Source organism: Lithobates pipiens, unplaced genomic scaffold (assembly GCF_037356315.1).
Source record: "Lithobates pipiens isolate NorthernLeopardFrog02 unplaced genomic scaffold, aLitPip1_a1.2 Scaffold_18, whole genome shotgun sequence".
NCBI classification, from domain to species: Eukaryota; Metazoa; Chordata; class Amphibia; order Anura; family Ranidae; genus Lithobates; species Lithobates pipiens.
The window spans coordinates 92,087,763-92,108,098 of record NW_027507758.1 but is presented as its reverse complement, the minus strand read 5'-3'; the positions used below and the strand labels follow the sequence as shown (position 1 = coordinate 92,108,098).

The 20,336-nt window shown below is 42.2% G+C and overlaps 1 protein-coding gene across 7 annotated transcripts in view; it reads right to left on the bottom strand.

The window, feature by feature from the left end:
- The window catches only part of MACROD2 (mono-ADP ribosylhydrolase 2), a 3,459,957-nt gene that overhangs the window by 3,335,770 nt on the left and 103,851 nt on the right, over nt 1–20,336 (bottom strand). The gene's annotated exons all lie outside the window — the stretch shown is intronic.

Here is a 20,336-nt window from a genome sequence, read left to right as displayed (position 1 = left end):
TGCCCCAGGGCATTGATGAAGAGGCCACTAAGTAAAAAAGGTACCCCGAGTGTGTGTGTAACATGACCCTGCCTAACATAGCCCAGAAGAACCTACACAGGGTAGGCCTCCACATATGACCCAGTACCTGGCACCCAAAAAGTTTATGGGAACAAATGGACAACAACATGGCAAACATCTACTCAGCTACCCCCTGTAAACATCTCCTGCCCAGTTCTGCCAGCCTACCCACTACAGGACAGTCTTGTGATTCAGGCAACCTAGCTTTTAAAGACTGAAGTCATAGGGTTGAGAACACGAATCTGTCCCCAGCTGTTGGAAGCTGTTTTAATTTCATAAATACAAGAGGTATTTGAAATATGAACAATGGCTATACCAGACCTTCGCATTCTGGGGGGCTGTCTGGAAGGTAACACGTTTCACATCAAAGCTTTGTAGCATATTAAATTATTCATCTGAAGAAGCAAGGCTGAACAAAAGCTTGGCTCCTGACCACCTGGTGTGATAACGCTATGCAAGCGAGCTTCAAAGAGGGCCATGACTGGCAGGATGATTGATGAAGGTGGGTTACAGAAGTCAAAGGGATTGAAGATTGACCCAGGATACATAGACATGATACATGGACATTGTTGCCCTTAGAGGCCAATACAGCAGGACGGACAGTAAAATATATTGAGGAGGACTGCCCTGTAAATACGTTGATTAGTCAAAGGACTAGATGGGCTGGCGATGAGGTTGGGTCTGAACTGTGTATGATTGAAGTATAAAAAGGCTGACTGAGGCAGAGAGCTCTCTCTGTTGCAATCTCTTTTCCCTCTTGGCTCATGCCTGATGGCTCTCAAAACCTCATGGCTCTCTCTATTACCATCATCAAGAGCCCAGCTAAAGAGACTGTGTCTAGGGGAACAGCATTGATAAGTATCTTTGATGTTCTTGCGTTATACACTTTGTAATATCGTCCTTTAGGGTTTTCATTTTAGCATTTTCCTATTTTTTGGGGAAATAAATAAGACATTGTTTTACTAAGCAGTGTGTTTCTTTTCATAGCTAACCTTATATCATTGTGCTTATCAACAGTGATCATCAGAGATTTAATAGATTAGTCAACTATAGGAATGGACAAATAATAAATATATATGGAATAAATAGAGGGTAACCACCCTCGGATAATTTTTAGTTTAGAAGTTATTTCAATTTCAGTATTTATTTCACCAGCCTAGGGTTGCCACCTCATCCCTCTAAACCCAAACACATATTAATTACACAGGTTCTGAGGCTAATTTAATTAAGATAAGGCACTAAGTGATTTTAATTACCCCCTTAATCAGCCACAGAACCGGTGTAATTAATACATGTTCAGGTTTAAAGGGATGATGATGGCAACCCTACCCCAGCCTATGACTATACAAAGGCTATAAATGCTGCACACTTATAAAAAAGGTGTTGAATCACTTTGCCCTCTCCTCCACTAACCATGTTCAAGCTGCTGAATGACAACACTAAAACCCCTTTCACACTGGGTCATTTTGCAGGCGCTACAGCACTTAAAATAGCACCTGTAAACTGACCTGAAACAGCCCCTGGTGTCTCTCCAATGTGAAGGCCCCAAGGGCTTTTATACTGGAGTGGTGCGCTAGCAGGATGGTAAAAAAAAATAGCAGCGGTGAAGGAGCAGTGTATACACCACTCCTGCCCATTGAAATCAATGGGGCATCGCAGCATTTTTCGCAGCACAGTGGCTAAGTGGTTACCGCTTCTACAGCTATCGACTTGAATACCAACCACCACACTACCCGCCTGGAGTTTGTTTGTTCTCCCTGTGTAGGTTTGTACTGGGTACTCAAGTTTCCTCCCACACTCCAAAAACATTCTGATAGGATAATTGGCTCCAGTCAAAATTGGCCCTAGTATGTGTATGTATGAATGTGAGTTAGGGTCCTTAGACTGTAAGCTCCTTGAGGGCAGGGAGTGATATGAATGTACAATATATATGCAAGTGCTGCATAAATAGTTGGCACTCTAAAAGTAGCTGTAATAAAATTCAAGATTTGAAAAGAATTTTAGCTTCCTTACCAAAGTGGATGTACTTACATTGTTTTGACATCTGGATCTCATTGGTGCTACCGTCTTTAACTTTAGCCGCTTAAGGACCACCCCACATACACATACTGCAGCAGGCGGCCCTTTAGCATGAAATCACATATCTATGTTTTTTTTCTTCCAAGTCTAAGGCCCAGTGACCCGCTCCCACAGTGATTAAATACAGTGGGAGCCAAGCAGCGGGTCCAGCAGACCCCTTGTCTGCTGGGACCCTCCTATCATTCCTGAGGCAGACAGAACAGAGGTATGTTTATGTAAACAAGGCAGATCGCCGTTCTGTGACAGGAGGAAGCAGATCTTGTGTTTCTGCTAAGCAGGAACACGGATCTCTGTCTTCTTACAGTATAAGCAACCCCCCCCCCCCCCCCAACACAGTTTGAAAGCATCCCCTAGGGACACATTTAACCCTTTGATTGCCAATGTTAACCCCTTCCCTGCCGATGTCATTAGGACAATGACCATGCATTTTTCTTTTTTGTACTGATCACTGTATTAGTGTCACTGGTCCCCAAAAAGTGTCAAAAGTGTCAATTATTGTCCTATGTGTCCGCCACAATGTCGCAGTCCCGCTATCAGTCGTTGATCAAACCAATCAATATACTCTTATTGGGATTTTTTACATTTTTTATTGGGTACGTTTTATAGCAGAAAGTAAAAAATATTGTTTTTTTAATTGTCTTTTTTTGTTTATAGCACAAAAAAATAAATCAAAAAAACGCAGAGGTGATTAATTACTACCAAAAGAAAGTTGTATTTATGGCAAAAAATACATAAATTTTATTTGGGTGTAGCGTCACAAGACCGTGCAATTGTCAATTAAAGTAACGCTGTGCCGTACCGTAAAAAATGGCCTGGTCATGAAGGCGGTAAAACCTTCCGGGGCTGAAGTGGTTAACTGGCCCACAGTCCTTGGATTGCAGACTTATTCCTGGGCAACAAAAGGATTATGTTGTGCCCACCTTGCAGACTTCTCGTCATGAGCCTGATGCCTGTCACACACTTGCAATATACGAGATGAAACATCACAATTAATAAGAAAGGGATAAATCCTAGCTGAACAGAGACTTTAATCCCGTCATTGCTAAGTGATACAATACTGCTTACATTTAACTCTGCTAACCCTAAAGGCTTTATCTCCTTTACAAAACATCCCTGTGGGAAAAGACTGACAGGTAATTTCAGCCATCACAAAATAAAAAAAATAAAAAAAATGAAATTCATTCGACTTTAAACCAAAAGGGACAAAGCAGAGAAAGGTCTGAGCCGCTACTATCTGGAGGCAGCAGCTGTTTGCAGCAATCCATGCAATACCCTGGAGAGATTTATCAAGTGAGAGGTATATCTAGTCTTATGAATAAACCTGCCAATCTACTCGATGGGGCTGTGATACTGGACATTACAAATCATGCAATGGGTTTTGGGGGAGGCTGACAGATTGTCTAGAATTAATGCCTGTAATCCATTCACAGCAGAGGGTCACATATGTATGAAAGACTATGGTATCTACCACAGAGAGGCTGAATGGGTGGCACTTCCATGGAGCGTATTAAAGGGGAACAAAACAAGAAATCTGCAAACTTCAGAAACAATAGCAGCCAAGTGCTGAGTAGTATATATCCAAGCACACAACTTTGAAATAGATGAAAATCATAAAATGAGGAAATGTTCCATTTGTAGGGCACATGTAAAATTATAGCCTACATTTTCTGCCATTTCTTCTGCCGATGTGGACACTTAATGTGTGTGCTTCTTCTCAATGTTTAGAAGTCTTTTCCTTTTGAATCATATGGAACCCACAGCACTGGCCCTCTTTTCCTGTGTAAGGGTGGTTTGTTCACTTGAAGGGTTCATAGCTCATAGCTGGAGTCAACCGTTGGTGTGCGTTTAGGAGAAACTATAGATTTGTAATGTTGCCGTCTGCCCTGACCAACACAGATACAGCCTGAGAGCAATACGCAAAGTGGCTTGTGAGCACCAAGCATGTGCAATGGAGCTATGAAATTCAGGACCTGTAGCCCTGAAGAGGGAGATCAGGGGGCTGTGAACATAATGAGAAGACACAACCTGAACAGGGCATCTTTGAAGAACACACTTATTCTTCACCAAACTCGTTAGGGCCTATTACCAGTGGTTTGTTTTGGCTTTGGTCTGCCCTAGGCAAGACTAAAATTGGGAGGCGTCCCCTGTTTTAAAATTGTATACGCCCATGCAATGGCGACAGACGATGTAAACGTTACCATCCATAGGCGATTTCTTTAAAAGCCTTTAGAGGTTAGCACTTTAAATTTACACAGGAGGTCTGGTGCTAGAATTACTGCCCATGATCTGACATTCGCGGCGATACCTCATGTGTGGGACAATCATTGTGGGTGTGTGGGGCTGACACATGTAATCACCTTTGCGTGCAAGCAGCAAGCGGCACTGCAATTTATTTATTTTTTACACTGTTCCTTTAATTATATTTATCACTTTTATGGTCAACACAAGGAATGTAAACATGCCTTGTGAAAGTAATATTCATGCGACAGGTAGGCTTTATGGAGAGATTTGGGGTATAAAACCACAAATCCCTCCTCTGCCTTCAAAAGCATCTAAAACACAAAGATCTGTGTTTTTGAATGCTTTAGATTTTTAAAAATGGGTCCAATGGTTTCCGAGTAAACTGGAAGTGATGTCATGTCACCAATTATGGCTTACTGTTACAAACAGCTGGCATCATCCCAGTACAGATGCCGCCCCCCTCAAAAATGCCACCCAAGGCAAACGTCTAGTTTGCCTCGCAGTAGATATGCCACTGCCTATTGCAGAAAAAAAACAAAAAAAAACAAGCCTTTAGTAATACAAGGATTCTGGGATAGACTACAGAAGAAGTAGCCATGATAATCCAGCAACTTAACCACTTCAGCCCCGGAAGGTTTTACCAACTTCCTGACCAGGCCATTTTTTGCAATACAGCACAGCGTCGCTTTAACTGACAATTGTGCGGGCATGCGACGCTGTACCCAAATAAAATTGATGTCCTTTTTTTCCCACAAATAGAGCATTCTTTTGGTGCTATTTGATCACATCTGTGGTTTTTATTTTTTTACGCTATACATCAAAAAAATAAAAAACATTTTTTTACTTTCTGCTATAATACATATCCAAAAAAGAAAAAAAAACAACAAAAACTGTCCATTAATTAAGGCCAATATGTATTCTGCTACATATTTTTGGCAAAAAAAAAAAAAATCCCAATAAGCGCATATAGAGTGGTTTGAGCAAAAGTTATAGTGCCAACAAACTACAGGATAGATTTAGGGACCTTCTTTTATTTTGTACTGGTAATGGCGGAAATCTGCGATTTTAAGTGGGACTTGTGACATTGCAGCGGATAAATCCAACACCAAAGTGACACTTTTTGGGGATCAGTGACAACAACACAGTGATCAGTGCTAAAAAAAAAAAAAATAAATAAATAAAAAAAAAAAAATACACCGATCCTGGTATAAATGATACTGGCAGTGAGGTGGTTAACACTAGGGATCAAGGGGTTAAATGCGTTTCCTGGAAGGTGTTTCTAACTGTGGGGGGAGTGGATTCACTGGAGGAAAAGAGATTGTGATTCCGCTTAGCTGAAACAGAATCTCACTTTTCCTCCCCGATAGATCAGCGACGTGAACGATCAGCGGGTCGCGGCGGCCATCACAACTTGCTGACCCACCGATTGGCTCCCACTGTGTCCAATCACAGTGGGAGCAGTGCGCCCCCTAAACCACATTTAGGGGGCGCACATGATTTTGCGCACCCAGGCCGCCCTGCCACAGTAAATGTACATGGGGCGGTCCGGAAGCGGTTAATGGATATCTCAAGTGAATACAAAAATGTTGATTTGGCTGTAATTCCTTATCCTGGAATACCATACAGGGCATGGGAGCGGTATTCATTGACTGAGTTATATGCTGCTACCTTCAGGTGACTGAACATTGCCAAAATCTTTTGCTAGGGCCACAATCTTGAGCATACCCATATAGCACCACCCACTCCATGAAGCCCTATTTTTTTTTTTTTTATATCAAGCAACAAGGAGAGATTCAGAATGAATGGAGGGGCATATGTCCTGCACTGTACTTGCACTGTATGATACCAAATTTACAGGTAAGCTTACACCCAATAAAAATGAGGAGTGGACAACATGGCAACAGACCGACAAGAAAAAACAAGTGGTTAAGAAGCCCAAAACAATAGGATAACACAATACTTAAAAAACAATTCCCATGTTACTTTGAAGTCATTTGTCAGTACGCCCTACATAGTTTAATAAAAAAACTTTATTTTTTAGTAACCACTTCCAGTACGCCGTATTGTCAAAATATGGTTGGGCAGTAGTTCTCAGGTTCTGGGAGAGCTTCCAGGGACATCCTGCTACTGGTGCAACTGAAGCATATAGCTGCATGATCATGTGAACGCCGTGTCCACCGGACCGTGCTCGAATTCCCGATCGGTGCGATCACGATAAAGTAGAACAAGACAGACATGAATGGCAGCCATTCATAACAACTTGCTTACTATTGTGATTGCTGTGATTAGCTGCAGTTATCACAGCACAGGGGCATGCACAGCAGCTCTGTACCATGTGCCAACTATAGCTAATCACAGCAATAGCAATAGTAAGCAAGCTGTCAAGAATGAAAGCCATTCATTACAGTTAAAACGATTGCCGTTACACTGATCAACGGTATAACAAGTAATCAGTGTAAAAAAATGATTAAAAAAAAAAGTGAATCCAAATTCACTGTCACACCAGTCATGGTCTCCGATCACAGCTACACTAGGTACAGTATATACCTGATCACCACCACAGCAGGTTCAATATTTGGGGTAGTTGTCATGCTGAAAGGTGAACCTCCGCCCCAGTCTCAAGTCTTTGCAGACTAACGGGTTTTCTTCCAAGATTGCCCTGTATTTGGCTGCATTCATTTTCCCACCAACTCTGACCAGCTTCCCGGTCCCTGTCCCACAGATGCTGCCACCACCATGTTTCACAGTGGAGTTGGTGTGTTCAGGGTTATGTGCAGTGTTACATTTCCTCCACACATAGCGTTTTGCTTTAAGAGCAAAAATTTCAATTCTGGTCTCATCTGATTAGAACACGTTTACTGTATCCTCCACATGGCTTCTTGCAAACTGCAAACGGGACTATTTATGGCTTTCAACAATGGCCAATTACCACTCTTCCATAAAGGCCGGATTTGTGGAGTGAATGACTAATAGTTGTCCTGTGGACAGATTCTCCCACCAGAGATGTGGATCTCTGCAGCTACTCCAGAGTTACCATGGGCATTTTGGCTGCTTCTCTGATTAATGGTCTCCTTGCCCAGCCTGTCAGTTTAGGTGAACAGCCATGTCTTCGTAGGTTTGTAGTTGTGCCATACTCTTTCCATTTTCAGATGATGGATTGAACAGTGCTCCATGAGATGTTTAAAGCTTGAGATATATATATATATATTATTTATACTCTAACCCTGCTTTAATCTTCTCCACAACTTTATCCCTGACCTGTCTGGTGTGTTCCTCTGCCTTCATGCTGCTGTTTGTCCATTAAGTTTCTTTAACAAACCTCTGGGGGCTTCACAGGACAGCTGTATTTATACTGAGATTAAAAGACACACAGGTCTATTTACTAATTAGGTAACTTCTGAGGGCAATTAGTTCTAGTAGATTTTAGGTAGGGGTATCAGAATAAAGGGGGCTAAATACAAATCCACACGACACTTTTCAGATATTTGTGATATATATATATATATATATATATATATATATATATATATATATATATATATTTTTTTTTTTAAACAGTAGTGTTGGTCTATTATATAAAATCCCAATAAAATACATTTACGTTTTTGACTGTAACGTGACAAAATGTGGAAAATTTCAAGGGGTATCAATACTTTTTCAAGGCACTGTACTTATTTATACTTATTTGCAAAATTGTATTTTCGGTCTTTTTTCGTTTATCAAAAACCTAGTGCTTAAATATCAACAAAAGAAACTATCGGTCTAAAAAAAAAAACAATAAATTTAATTAGGGTACAGTGTTGCATGACTGAGTAATTGTCAAAGTGGAACAGGCTTAAAAATGGCCTGGGCAGGAAGGAGGAGAAAGTGTCCGGTATTGAAGTGGTTAAACATCTACCAGTATTTAAAAACATTTGCGATTGTACAGACAGTCAAAAGCAATACTAAAATAGTTGGTGTATATCTGTCACTTTATTTTCAGAAACGAATCATTTACAGCAGTAATATTAAAGAACTCCAAGTCAATGAATGGCTGGGTTATGTCAAATCCAATGAGTTTTGTTAATACTAATTTACTTTATTAGAAGCAAACCTAGCCGACAGGAGATCCATTAAAAATAATTTTGATAGGTTAAAATACAAAATAAGCTCTTCCCAATGTACGATGCTTGTCAATACTCATGATGACCAACATACATCACTTTACAAACCATGAAATTAAGAGAAATTGAGAAAAAGGGATTTTAACGGTGCATTAAATAGAATTTAAAAAGAATTTCAATAGAAGAAAAAAATATATATACATTTTTTATACAATTTTATTAAAGTCAAGATTAAAATAGTTCATACTAAAAACATAACAGTAGTTTTCATAGGCGGTCTTTCGGATCAAGGGTGAATTGAAAGAGTATCTGTTGCACACTAGTCCGACATGTTTCGCTGTTTGCTTCTTCAGGGGATGTGCAATTTATCAATAGAGACACTGTATGTACAAGAATAAGAAAATATACAAAAAAACTGTTATAATATAGGGACACTTCATCAGACCGCCGCCACCACCAAAGCTATGCTTACCCCAAGCCGTGTCCACCCACTGTCAACCACTGCCTAAAGTATCACACCTGCCAGCAGACCCCACAGTATAGTGTCCCCATGCAGTTATAGAGGGCAGAAAAAAAAAAAACAAGCTGAAAAAGGAACACAAAATGAAAGTACGTATATATAAATAAAATAATTAATTCTGCTGTGAAATGAAAACAGCAGAAGGTGGAAGGCATACATATATATTGAAGAAATTAATTGTTATCAAGGATTTGTATAATATAAGTAGCCCAAGTTTTAATTTAGAATAGGTATTTAAATTATTCAAAATACATACTTACTTAAAATACAATTTAACAGAGCATGGGCGGGAGGGTGAGTTGGAGTGCCATATTGGGCATAGCCAGTAGAGTGCGAGTGAGAACACTACAAGAAAGAGAAAAAAATATATATTTTATTTATATATATATATATATTTTTTTTTATACAAGGCAAGTTGGAGCTAAACCAGAGGATTCCCGTAATTAGATGGCCAAACCGCAATAAAATTAAACCAGGGATGGAATGACAAATAGGCTGGTTTTAATAGCCGCCCTCCATCAAGCCGGCATCTGACGTCACCAGCTTGATGCAGACATGACAGTGCTAGTGCACATCTCCCGGGGACCAAAAGGATCCCGGAGACTACACTATCCAAGAGGCACTGCGGAGATGGGACCTCCTGGCACACCATGGCATGGGAAGGGAGATCACCCCCCCCCCCAGCAATCATCTGGGACATGTCACAGGTCCCAGGTGATTGCCCGACTAGTCACAGCACAGTTTGCGCATGCGCAGTGGGTGCCCAGCTGTGACACCACAGCCGAGCGCCCACAGTTACAATGCCGGCACCACAGAGAGGAGGGGAAGAGGAGTGGGTCTTTTTTTCTTTTTTTTAAGCAGAACTTCGCTTTAAGAGCTAGTGGGTGGAGGTTAGGAGGAGCTGTTTGGAAATTTCATGAGGGCCTCAGCCAAACCCCAGTAAAAGCCTGACAGGGGGAAGGTTCACCTAAAAGAGGCATTAGCCATGCCAGCAGAGGCAGTTAAGTGGAAGATTGAGATAGTGCTGTGAAGGCCCTCAAGTGTGTCCCCTAGTCTGGGGGGTGACCATGGGCCAGGGCTCAGGTGCTAGAAAGATCCTGCCACAACAGGAAGCCCTTCTTAGGCGCACAGGAGTAAGTTTGAGGACAGCGTACAGCAGCACTACTGGGAACTTGCAGGGAGGGAGACTGCCACATGTAGCCAGTTGTCTCTGAAGACCACATTGTGCCAAGTCTCCGTCCCTTCCCTGGGAACCTCTTGCAAAGTCAGCTGGTGGACTGGTTAGAGAGTCAGTCTGGAGGGCAGCTGGGTGAAGTTAGCCTGGAGGGCTAGCGTAAGGGGCAGCTGCAGCCAGGTGGGTTGGTAGTGCCTGAAGAGGGGGTTCTTGGACCAGTAGCCACAAGAGGGAGATCGCAAGCTGATCACTGTTCTGCTACACAAGGGACTCCTGGGTCCTATCTACAAAATGCTACTGATAAATCTGACTCTGCCTGTCAGATCCATTTCAGTGATTCAGCTGAATTCTACATGCAAGTAAAGTGCACGAGGAGTGTCAAGAAGGCTGTATATAATAAGAAGTCCGTGAAGATGTTGCTAAAGTGTTGTTGGTGATGTCATGTGGGCAGCCCATAATCTCCTAACCAAAAGTTATTAACCCTCAAACCTCAAAAACAAAGTCACGGACTGTTCTTTGAAGTGCCTGTAAAAATTCAGTGTGCCTGGCTGTGCAGGGTGGGGGATCCCAGTTCAAATACAGCTCCTTAAGGGGTGCGTGACACATGGAAACACAACTGGAATCTGTCCCAGGAGCTGTGGGAAGGCAGGGACCCATATGGCCCGACCAAATACAGGGCTAGAAGACAACCACTAGAAGGCCAATACAAAATATAAGAAAAATGTCCTAATAAAGGCAAAGCAAATGTTGCCTAAATCCAATATCAAATGAAAGGGGAAGAAACATTATACCAACCATGTGAAATTATAGAAGTAAGTGAAACACTTAAAGTGGCACAGAGGCTTGAGAAGGAGTCCAATATGATCAGTTTGGGCAAATAAATCTGTGCGCCAAAGGCGCCATGTGAATACAAAAAAAAGCGACAAATATACAAGAGAACCCAATCCCAAGAGGCTTAGTTAGAGCAGACTTACATATATAAAACTAGGGACCAGAGTGTATCCTAGTTGTTTAACAGCCAGGGAGCCCTATCCCATGTACAGTTCAATATATAGCTCGACTGAGTGGTCTCTGACCCCCCAACACCATGTGATGGATGCCAATTTGGTATCCAACTCTGCCACCTACACATGGATGGCAACCACACCACCTTCAAAATGGTGCCTGGATGTCAAAACGCGCATGTGCGAAAAAACTGAGTGTGATGTCAGATGGAACCTATACAGTGTGGCACGATGGAGTCATGTCACAGCGCATGTGGGCGATCCTGACGTCATGAGGTAGCGCATCTGTAATAACCAGCCAGATCCTACACAAACAGGTCATTGATGCAGCCTTCTGCCAACTTCCCCTAGGAACGGGCAGCTGGAAGTTTTTGGGTCTGCAATCAACCTTGTCCTTGTGCAAAACAAGAAAAGACTCTTTACAAAAGTTAAACTTCGTTACCAGACATAAAGGTGACCATGAAGGCTTAAAAAAGGTAAGGTCTTCAAAATAAATGTTTTATTGGTTCAAATGGAGGGCGCCCAAAAGTTCAGAGAGCACCAAACTAAGATTTCAAGGTGCCACAGGAGGTAGAGTTGGGAGAAATTATATGAGCAGCTCCTTGTAGAAGCCCTGTTATGGGGTTGCGAAGCAAGGTGTTTCGTGGAAGAGGATAGTGGGGTCAAACACTGGTCAAAAGCAGACTAAATAAAGGCCAGAATACAAGTGATAGCATGTTCCCCATGGTTAAAGCCTTCGGTCCTTGCACCATTCAAGAAAGTCCTCCTCATGTACGAGGGTACATTTTGAGAGTGTTACATGTTACATGGCCAAGTCAGAAATACCACTTATCCTTCAGTGCTTGGGTTTCATTGGCCATGCCATTAAAGTGAGTGATTTAGAAGTAGGATGGCCCAAGAGGCCTTGGGACAGCAAGTCTAATCTATTTGGAAGAGGCCCAGGCTTGCCCACCAGAAGTCTGAGAATGTCTGTCTACCAATGTTCTTATGAGCGATTTTGGCACAATAAGAATCACTAGAACCCTTTCCTCCCTTATCTTGTACAGCAGTCGAGGGAAACCTTCACAGAAGGGAGTGCATAAACCAGTTGAAATGGATTTCCGGGAATCACCATAACATCTACTGTGAAAACTAGAGGAACCCTGGTCTTGGCTACAAATATGTTTAGCTTGTTGTTAAACCTGGAGGAGATTAAGATGTCCACATAGGATTTCCCCACCTTGATGTGAACTGCCAAGAGAGCTGGAATTTAAAATTCTGCCTAGAGAGAGTATTAGAAGTTTCTTTCAGAGTCACTAGGCTTCTGGTGCCCCTTTGATTTATGTAGGCCACTGCTGTGGGATAAGTCCAATTGTACTCCTACTGGGTGATCATCTACAGCAGGGATATGCAATTAGTGGACATCCAGCTGTTGCAAAACTACAAGTCCCATGAGGCATAGCAAGACTCTGATAGCCACAAGCATGACAACCAGAGGCATGTTGGGACTTGTAGTTTTGCAACAGCTGGAGGTCCGCTAATTGCATATCCCTGGTCTACAGGATAGGTCCAATGTTTTACAGACTGACAGCTCTTAATTAGAATGTTGATGGGTAGTTGCGACTCCTCCTTCACATTTTAAATCTTGTTTCGAACTTCCCCAATTCCAGGGAAAGATGGAAAATCCAACATATCAGGGAGATCTTCGCCTGACCAAACCAAAGTATTGGACAATCCAAGGATTGGATTTGTTTGTTGCACCACCATAACAGAAAGAACTTCCAAGAACTGGAACTTAGGGAGGCAAAATAAAAGTGATCACAAAAATTAAAATATAAAAGCAATGTGGGAAGCACCTCTTTGCTTCCCACATTGCTTTTATATTTTAATTTCTGTGATCACTTTTATATTGATATCCTGCATTTTGTTGTATGATATTTTATTCCAATAAACCGTTTTTGGTTGACCTGCACCATATGGAGCCCATTCTTCTTTTTCATCCTATATTTGGGCACTGGTGACCAATCTGCTATACCATCATTTCTTGGATTTGTTGGGCTGTTGGCATCCTTTGCTGGCTGGTCATGCTGTTTAGAGTTGCAAATTGATCATCGCACTCAGCGTGACATCTTCGCATTATCAGGAACCTAGGATTTTGAGCTTGTTTGACTCACTGCCGTACAGTATGTGTGTCCACCATATCTGGTAAGAGTATCCAACTTCTTATCTGTGAATCCCTTTGAAGTGTCCCCAGGTGTATTCTTCAGTCCATCTGGATCATAGGTTAAAATTATGTCTGGAAACTGGGGAGGGAAAAAACTTCTTCTATTTTCATGCACCGATTTGGACTTTGATGAATATTATTTGTGATACCACATTGTGTTTTACTGATACAGGCTGTGTTCCATTTTTCACAATTGTACACATTCATTCTATGCGTTTGATTGTGCTTACGCTCACCTATTATTTATGTGCACTGGTTGCTTTCAGTCACCAGTCCCTTCTTTCATGTGTTCTTTTTCTTTAAGTCACATGTTTAGACGTTTCCACTTATATGGTCACATTATTTAACGCTACACTAATTTTTATAGATTGTTTTGGACGTTGTTTGAGTGTTAGCAGCTTTTTGTATTTTTTCACTTTTTGGTTTAGCGCAGTATTTTCCCTCTTTTCCTACACACTTTGAAGCCTTGCAATGGCCTGTTTCACTTGCATGGACAGCTCCTTTGTACGCATGATGTAGGTTCACAGCAATAGACTCCAAATGCAAATGCCACACTTAGAACACTTTCACATTGAAGCCGTGGCCACGTTAGCAGTAAAGCATCGCTTCACTGCCGTTTTAGCGGAGCTTTCTGGCCAAAAGTGAGGAGCTTTTAACCCCCACTAGTGGCCGAAAAAGGGTTAAAAGTGCCCGCAAACGCCACTGTTGAACTGCTTTGCAAGTACTTCGGTAGCGCTGGCCATTGATTTCAATGGCAGGGGAATTTTGGGAGCAGTGTATTTGCTGCTCCTAAACCGCCCCAAAGATGCTTCTTGCAGGACTTTTTTCAACATCCCGCAAGTGTGGAAGCACTCATGCTTTCACACTGTTGTGACAGGAGAGGCACTTTGCAGGTGCTATTTTAAGTGCTAAAATGCCTGTAAAGTGCCTCAGTGTGAAAGTGCCCTTAGAATGAACTTTAGCTTTACCTGCCAGCGAACAAGTAGCAATGAAACAGCTTTTGATTCAATTGTCCAATTACTTTTGGGCCCTTGAAAAAAGGGGGGGGGGGTGGCTATGCTTAAGAGCTGTAATTCCTAAACCCTTTGTCCGATTTGGATGTACATACCCTCAAATTAAACCTGAGAGAGAGTGTGCACTTTCAGCCGATATCCATTATAAAACGATAGCTTGAACATGTTTTGGTAAATACCTGAAAAAAAATCTAACAATTGTGCCAGTGTACAACTATATATAGACCCAACTGTATGTTTGTCATTTCAAGAACAGTGTTGGACAAATGCCCCCAATTGGTTTTGGGACTGTGAATAGGTTTGAACAAAAACCTTGAAACTTTTCTGCTAAAATACCAAAACAAAAGAAATACACAAGAAAGAAAAAACACCATATGCTGCACACCTGATGCTTTGTCCTATTAAAACTAGGTCACAATGAGCCTTCCCCTTTAAGGGGATAATGGTACAAGCCCAGATAGATCCTTTTACTTCTCCCAACACCACATACACCTCCACTTTCCCTTAACCACTTGCCGACCAGGCCATAGACAAATGACGCCCTGATAGGCAAGTGGAATACCGGGGTTATGGCTGCAGCAATATGCCATAACCCCAGTATTGTTTTTTTTTCAGCTGGCGATTCTCTACAAGATAAAGTGGCCCGAGTGGTGAATTTGCCACTGGATCACTTTTAGAAGCAGTGGGAGGGGTGCCCCCCTCCTTTACACCATTTACCCGACGATCAGTGAAGCCCGGGACCCATCGGGTGCCAGCCATGGCTTCCAATAGAGATCGGTGAAGGTAATATGGCCTCCGCTCATTTCTATGGCCTTGGAGGACGAAGCAAAGCCATGAGTTTACGTTCGGTTCCCCCGGCATGTAAACAAGGCTTTTTTTTGTAAAAGCAAAAGATTCAAAAAACTAATTTTTTTGATTTTTTACTTTTAAAAAGGTAGATGAGAGATTTGGAGTCTTATAAAACATTGCAACGACTGCTGTTTTATTGTCTAAGGACTCTGCTGAAAAAAATAATATAAACATTTGGGGGTTCGAAGTAATTTTCTAGCAAAAAATAAATAACATTTTTCACATATAAAAGAGAAGTGTCAGAATTGGCCCAGTAGGCAAGTGGTTAAGCTTTCATTTACAAATCTCCACAGGTGATAAAGACTAAACCTTCAGTGTTTTCAGTTTAAACAAAACATTAATTTAAAGTGATTGTAAAGTCTTGTTTTTTTTTCCTATAAAAAGAACAAACATGTTACACTTACCTGCTGGGGATTTGCACAAAGGAGCCTGGATCCTCCTCTTCTCGGGTCCCGCTTTTGTGCAACTGGTCCCTTCCTCCTGTTCAGTGTCCCCACAGCAAGCAGCTGGCTATGGGGGCACCTGAGCGGAGTCACAGCTCCCTGTGCCCCCTTTCTACCCTGATTGGCTAGCTGAGTGACATCAGCAGGAGCCAATGACACCACTGCTGTGTCTCAGCAAATCAGGAAGCAGAATCTTGGACGACTGAGATGTTTGCGAACATCACTGGACAGAGAGGGGCCTCAGCTAACTATTAGGGGGGCCGCTGCACAGAAAAGGCTTTTTATCTTAATACATTAAGAAAAAAAAGAAAAAAATTCTGCCTTTACAACCCCTTTAAACTTTGTAGTAAGAAACACACTTGCATGGTACTGTGCATCAGTGGTGTTGCTAGGGGGGGAGCGGGGTTCAGTGCGCACCCGTGTGACACCTGCTAGAGGCGGACAAAAGCCCTGGCTCCCTTAGGCAGTTTCTTTTCAGCTGCACCAGAACACACCTCGAGTGTCTGAGCCTGTGTCACCATCTATTCTCCGCCCTTCTGTGTACCTTAACCCCAAGCTAGTACGGTCAGTAATGGGCACGGGGGGGGGGGGTTTGGGGCATCCGGGCTTGTGATGTCCTGTCCTCTGCCACCAAGGTGTTGTGATGGGTGGGTTGAGTGTTTGTGTCAGATTCTGTGTGTGTGTGTGTGTGTGTGGATATATATCAGTCACAGCTATATTAATTATATAATATACCTGTGCAGCAGCCTTCCTCTTTCCTGGTTATCATACCAGCTCAGGGTGGGCGGCTCAGTCCGCTACTATACCTATATTAAAATAGGGGTGTATAATAGGGGGGTATAATAGGGTGCTGAAGCTATATTATTTATAGTAGCTCACTGATCCGCTCACCCTAAGCTGATAACAAGGAATGGGGGGGTGGAGGGGGGTGCTGCTGTGTCCACTGGATTACTGCTGTGCACTGGATTAATGTACCACAGGCTAAAGGCTTATACTTTTCCCTTAAGGCATAATGGCAGCTGCACTTCATCTGTTCAAGTTTGCACCGCCCCTTAAGGTGTTAATGAAAATCAATATGCACCACATGAACCTCAAACTGTCCCTTTAACAGAGATGGTTAACTCCTCTTATTGTTTAACTTCCATCCTGCTCCCTGTATGGCATTCTAGGGTCACTAGCCCTGCCCCCTACACTTTACGCCACTGTCACATTGCTTCGCTGATGAAGCCACGGAAGAGTGGATTAACGCATGTTAGAGACAAAATGACAGTGGGTACCACAATAAAGTGAACACCACCTGTGCCCACTAAACCCCATAATGTGCTATGACCTGCGGAAGTATTGTTAAAGCCGGGAACCAGAGTCAACACACAGGGTAACACTGTCTTACCTTATTCATGATGTTGGGTCATAATAAAGTCAAGACCTGCCCATCACAGTGGGTATACCCATACCCCTGAAGGGGTCTTCAGGGTCTGAGAAATGAACCATGGCCCTGGGATTAGATCACACCCTGTAGTTAACTTCACACATTGCACTATGCCAATGTGAGTCCTTAATGCAGGTTCCAGTGCATCAAAGGCCAGCTCCATATGGTGGAGGTCTGAGCACAGTCCCCCAGGTGAGCATAATTGATCCAGAAACTGGATTACCAGTCCTCTTTCTTGTACTGTACAAGGCAAAATGTTATGAATACCAGTCCTTAGTACTTACCTCTCCCTAGATAGGATATCTGCATTAGTTGCTTTTTAAGGCTTTTTTTTCTACTTTATCATCTAGTGATCCTGCCAGGAAAACATTTCCTGTCCAAGGATAACACACGCTCACTGTTCTGTATTTAAGGAGGATCAGCAATGTCACCCTGGATCAGGACTACAGAACACCTTCCCCTCTACATTTCTTCATAATGTAGAAGGGAGAAGTTCTTTAGGACATAGAGAGCTGGGTATGATGCAGTCAGCAAGCACAAGAAGTGCACCAGGTTTCTGGAAGGATCAACTTTTTTTGCACTCCTAGAAAAAGGTATGCTAAGGTTTATATACCCTTTAACGTACCTGCAGGTTAGTGATATAACAGACATATATGCACAACTTTCAGGGTCATTTAACCCTTGCAGTGTGAGGGGAGCTCAACTGCAAGGATAGATTGTCTAATTCCTGGAGTTTTAATGCTCATTTGTCTACGGGAACATTAACCACGTATTTACCAAAGTACATTTATGAACTGCATAGTAGACCATTTTTGATCCTTACACTGAAAGCATTAGTAAATAGGACAGGAAAGAGGAAAGTATGTAATATTAATTTGTTTACATTTTTTATCATTTTCTTTAGTGACTTCCTGGTATTCAGGCCTAGGCAAATGGGCATGCATCCCAAGAGTCATCAGGAGGGGAGGAGGGTTTTTTTCAGCTAAATACACCCTCCTGCCCTAATGCCCAAGCAAAGGGCAGATGATTTCCAGTAAGTAAATGCTACAAGAATCATCTGCCCTTACTCAATATGGTTACAGCCAGAAATGTTAGGGGGATGTTTTTCAAAGTGATTTCTCAGCAAATAAAAGCATGGATACATGGATGGATGGCCAAGTTAAAAATTAATTAAACTTAATTTTTGGTTTGTGGTTTTTACACACAGTATATTTCTGCTTTAACACTAGACTAATGTCCGGGGAGAGATTTGAAAGCATTGCCTAGGGGAAATTTTGAGTACCATCTTTTTTTGGGATTCCAGAAGCATGTGCTATTTTAAGACTTGACAAGTTTGGTCATCTATTTGCTTTGTGCAACCCCATCTTTTATATCTATATACCAAATTTGGGTACTAAATTGTGCGTTTCTCCCCCTCCAACTAAAATTCAATTTTGGGGTACTTTTTACTAGAAAATGTTTGATAAATAACTGCAAATATCACTTGGATAACCTTACAATTTTAAGCAAGCTTAAAATGTTAAAACAAATATATTAATGTTGGTTTACCAAAAATGATGTCTAGAGGCTGGAAAGTGATATAACAAAACATTTTCTTTTGTCTCTGAAATATTGGTAGGGAAATCTTTACTCTGGAGAGCTGAAGTGCGCACTACTGACGTGGAAAGTAAAGGGAGAAGAAATGTAAGAGCAATGGATCTACTCTTGTCTAGTAATCCATTGATGTGGCTGGTAATATAACTGGGAAATATGACTTGGAGTTCTAACTACTGGAAACCTCTATGGCAGAAGCCAGCTTCCCTCATCTATGACTGATGTAGAATTTGAGTGGAGTGATTCTTTAAACAAAAAGTGCTTGGGGTGGGATGTGTCAACATAAGACATCTCATGTGAGAGAGCTGGGGAAAGCAGGACATACACGAGTATCTACACTACATGTTGGAGTGTTTACTTTCATGTACGCACTTTGTTCTAAATGTTCATTATATCTTTAAGGCTCCGTTCACACATGCCGCAGCCGTGAGTCACATACTGGGGTCCGGTGTGTGTCGGTTTACCAATTCAGGTGCGAATCAGTTCCAAATTTTTTGCCTGAAATAGACAAGAAGACCCCCCTGGAGCTGTGTGGACTGGCTTCCTTTGAGAGCCGGTCACACTCTCCTGTTATGCAAATTGGATTCCAATTCACATATATGTGAACCCAGCCTTAAAAACTTTTAATTCATTTTTTCATTAATACTGTGAGGCTGGCTTCACACGATTACCGCGTGTGGCTCACAGCAGGGGTCCGGTGCGTCCCCGTTTAGGGTTTCAGGTCCGATTTCAGCTCAATCTTTTAGGCTGAATTAGGACCTAAAAAACCTTCCCTATGTTATCCAAAAAGCTTAAAAATAGATTTTCATGGCTGGAGCTACACTTAAAAAAATTTACCTGTTCCGACTTACAAACATATTCAACTTAAGAACAAACCTGCAGTCCCAATCTTGTTTGTAACCTGGGGACCGCCTGTACCTTTCACCAGGACACCACACATTTGCACAGGTTTTGTTCAGGTTGTTTCCACAATCTTATTAGACCTGACTAATATATATATTAGTTTCAAGCATGTCACCAAATTTGCATATTTATTGGAAGGTACATGACTGCACCAAATCGTATACAGTTTGAAGAAGCAATCATGTGGATGATTAACAACAGAACTGAATTAAGATTACATTTACGGCCAGTTCACATTTGGACTTGCAATCAAAACCTACTTAAAGTGGACCTTTAGTCATAAAATTAAGTCCGGCTAGATCACTTCAGGCTGGCCCCTTTTGCAGGTATAGCCAAGAAAAACAAAAAATATGTTTCTTTACCGTTTAAAATCCAGTAATACACTCTCACCCTGCTCTGCACATGCTCAGTTGTGCTCTATTTACAGAAGCCGATCTGCTGACAGCCTTAAAGCAGAATTAAGCCCTCCTATCCTTTACAGCAGGGGTGTCCAACCACCAAAACATGGCCTCTCTGCAGCGGAGCTGTGAGTGCGGCAGGCCAGCGGGCAGCATGAGAGAGCTAGGTGATAGGGCGGACCAGAGAGCAGAAAGATGACTGATGTTCCGCCCTCACTGTGCAGCTACGGGCAGCAGAAAGACATCATCTCTCACTGCCCATCCTCTCTCTGGGACCCAGTCATTGCACATGTGCTGCATCTGGTGGCAGGCAACGTGGCACAT